The sequence below is a fragment of the Pavona decussata genome, unplaced genomic scaffold, assembly GCF_977016875.1.
Source record: "Pavona decussata unplaced genomic scaffold, jaPavDecu1.1 SCAFFOLD_143, whole genome shotgun sequence".
NCBI classification, from domain to species: domain Eukaryota; kingdom Metazoa; phylum Cnidaria; class Anthozoa; order Scleractinia; family Agariciidae; genus Pavona; species Pavona decussata.
This window is the reverse complement of record NW_028145556.1, coordinates 651,157-655,000: the sequence shown is the minus strand read 5'-3', so window position 1 is coordinate 655,000 and position 3,844 is coordinate 651,157.

Below are 3,844 nucleotides of genomic sequence, written 5' to 3'. Positions count from 1 at the left end.
ATTTTGCCAAGTGGATGCTGAAATGCAGTTCTTGATTGTTACAAGCGGCCGCTCTTAAGACTTTGGCAAGTTTTTTCTTTTTCGAAAAAGGAAAGAGAATCGGTCAAAGCGCTTGAGATGGCGGTCAATTCTCGCTCATTATCGTCGCCCTTGTTTTTTAATAGGATATTAGTTTTTCGATTTTGGTCTTGGTCACGTCCAATACTTTATCGTGTAATACGTTGATTTTGTTTCGTTTTCGTTTTGCCGCTGATTAGATTCTCAGTCTTTCTTTAATTTTCAAAAAACACACTGTCGTCGGCATAGACCTGCAGAAGGCCATTTTCTCCCTCATAGATGCCTTGGGAATAGCTGTCATTTTTTCCCGCATTTTGCTTCAATTTTAATTCTTCGAGTACGTCTGTTGTTTTTGCGTCCATTTGCTGAACTAGAGGCTATGGAAATCGCTTTCCGCTTCATGGCCCAACAAAGCAATGCTGTCGAGATCAGCTTTTTCTTGATTGCTGTTACTTGGATAGATTATACGTAAGCCTTGGCCTTGTCCTAAGCTAGACACCACAGCAACCGGAATATCGAGAATGTACACCGGACCTAGTAATGCAACATAATCACCTCACTCGCCGTCCATGGACATTCGTCGAAGGTACGTCTCCCACCCACCATGATTCAGGACTTCTCTAAAGTGAATGCGTTCGGGATGGGACTGGCTGGGTTGGTTCGGGGAAAGCTTACTACATCGGTGCGAAATTGTGATGCTTTCCCATTCGAGTAAGTAGGTCTCTTTTAGTTCATTTTTTTTTTGAGTTGTTCTGTTTAAATTCATTTCGTATAATTGTTAGTCCTATTTGAAAACTGAGACGTTTCGTACAATTCGTGCACATTTTAGGCGTTGTAATAGCCTCCCACGCAGACGTCCTTAGGGGTTCGTCACGCGTGGGGAAGGAAACGCGTGACGAACCTGCGTGGGAGGCTAGCGTTGTAATGGTATAAGTAAATTATATACTGCACGCGTATGTTCCAGTTTATAGGTAAATTGTTCTGTTGCACTGAGCTGCTACATTATAATTTTTAAAGTTGTGAAATTTGCACGCAGAGAGTTTAAATATACTGAACGACTGATTAAACCCAGTGTCCAAATTTGAGTCCATTCCATTCTATATTTATGGTGAGGCGATCGGGGATCATTTGCGGTCCCGTCTGGGAATCATTTCCCGTCCGAAGATCATTTGCGGTCCAATTTGAGGATCATTTCAAATCCGGGGATCATTTGCGGGCCTGTACAGCACTCCTTTAGTCTACAATAGTTAGAATTTCTTATGAATGAATAAAATACCCTAGTTCCCCAAAAACAAACTTGAACTGATAAAATTTCGATGAAAGTTGATCCTCCCGTAACATGGGCGAATTTCTCCGCTTGCGCTTGAGTTTGTTTACACAAGATTACGCAGTTGTCACGTTTCATCAACGAAAATAGAATAAAACATTTCGATGAAAAATTTGACCTACGCGTAATATGGGCGAATTTCATCCGCTAGTTGCGAGCGGTGAGGGTAAAAGGAGGAATGAGTTTGCGGAATGGCATGTGGCAATCGCATAATTATGCGAAATACGATTTACGTGGGAAATATATTAACCGAAGAGCGCGTCATATTTTATAAGAGCAGCAGCTTTTTTGATGCTGCGTACTCTTGCTAAATATTAACAACAATTCGAGGAGATTGTTGATTTGGAAGAAGTGAGGGTAAAGAAAGCGATGAAAACTGTTTATAGTTTTTGTATTCAAGGAAATATGAGTAAATAAGTAAATTAAATTTCATGTTCACTTTAGACCCCCCACTTTACTCCATGCGACTTCGGTTGACAAAAATAACGTGGCAGCGTGAAGTCTTCTCAGGACAAAGATTGATCCTTTACCGAGGGCTGATAATAAACATTTTTTTCTTTTTTTTTTAAACCTCGGTAAAAGATCAATTCTCATACCCTGTATGCTCGATGATTCATTTATCATGAGCGGGAAAGTGAACAACAATTTGACCAAAATGCATTTGTGATAAGAATAGTTTCACAACCTTTCACACAACCAGTGTCGATAATTAGACACCATACTTGTTATCTATTTTTTTGCTCTAGGGTCTTATCGCTTTTAAATTTCATTTTAGGTTGGAACGTCTGGCACTGAAAGACCTTAATTAAAGACGGATATGTTTAGTTCGATAACGCGTAACTGAACTATAGCTACCTGAATCGCCGTATTAAATAGCTAGGTAGCTAGCTCGGCAGCTCAACAGTGACTTGCGCACTCGTTGCTCGACGAAAATGTAAGGTGAGAAAAAGTAGAACACATTTTTCCCATGAGTTGTACAAATTGTAACCGTCAAAGAGTCTGATAAAATGACCGATTTTAAATTTAAAATTTCTCACATAATAGTTTTGGTCTTGAACTGATGTTATTTCTCCAGTCTCGCTGCCACGTTCTTTTTGTCAACTAGAAATTTAATGCGAAAATTCATCGATTTCTTCACTCTCACTTTCTAACCAGCGATCAGAGATGTTCTATCCCAGGCGTATATTTTCTAACCCTCGATCTGTTGTTTGGTTGTTTAATAGTCCGCAACAACGAAAAACTGCTGCTCTTATAAAATTGACGCGGAAACTTCAGTTAATTTATTCCCCGCGTAAATCGTATTTCGCATAATTATGCCATTCCGCACGCCATGCCACATACCATTCCGCAAACTCTTTCCGCCTTTTACCCTCACCGAGTTGCGAGGACATGTGTTTGTTTACACAAGAATACGCCGAGTTGTTACGTTTCATCAATAAAAATAAAAATAAAAATACACACAAATACCCCAAATAGCTTTCCTTTAATCGGATAGGTCTTTTTACAGGCCTTAGAAACAAAAGCGTATATTAAATTTTTCGCTGCAAGTGATTTGAAGTCAATTTTGAAGCGAATTTATCGGAGCACATTTTTCAAGCATTTTGCAAGAACTGTTCGGAATACGAAAAATCGGCCTGTTAGAATAGTATATCAAACCCTGCTAGCTTCAGTAATTCGCCCGTCTCCATACTTCAATTTTAATTCTTCGAGTTTTTGCGTCCATTTGCTGAAGGCTATGGAGGTCACTTTCCGCTTCATGACCCACCAAAGAAATGCTGTCGAAATCAGCTTCTTCTTGATTGCGGTTACTTGGGTAGACTTAATATATGTAAGCCTTGGCCTTCTTCTGTTGATGAAGTCAGAATGAAGTTAGAATACACTAACTCTAGGCTTTAGGAAAAACGAAGGCCAAGATTACCGCATCAGAACTTCATACTTGTTAATACGTGCCATGATTAGTTCGACATAGTTACCTGAGGGACTGGTTATGAAACTATGCCATGAAAACAATGGTGCTGCAATTTATGTTGGAAGGGCCGCGACCCTGCACAATCCTTTGCTTAAACGTTCACGTTTCGATTGATCAGTTGCTTTAACACATTCCAAATTCTATTGTTGTTTGTGCAGGGTCAAGGCCAAAAAGGCAAACAAAAACATTTAACAAAGAAGTTTGTGAAGTTTCTTAGCCATTGCCATCAATTAACTATGGTTTCGAGCAGAAGCTTCGTTTACCGCTCTGCACGTACCAGTCACGTACCAGCGGGCACATAAAGTGTCAATCAATCTAGCCTCCCAGGCAGGCGTTTTTGAGCAAACCGTGTTACCATCCCTTTATAAACTCGTGAATGTGTGCATAAGCAATGATACTTTCCCAACCAGGTGAGCTTAAACTGAAGCTTTGAGATCTATTTTGAACATTTCGACTATTTCATAGCAAGAAGGACTCATGAAAATGCTCAA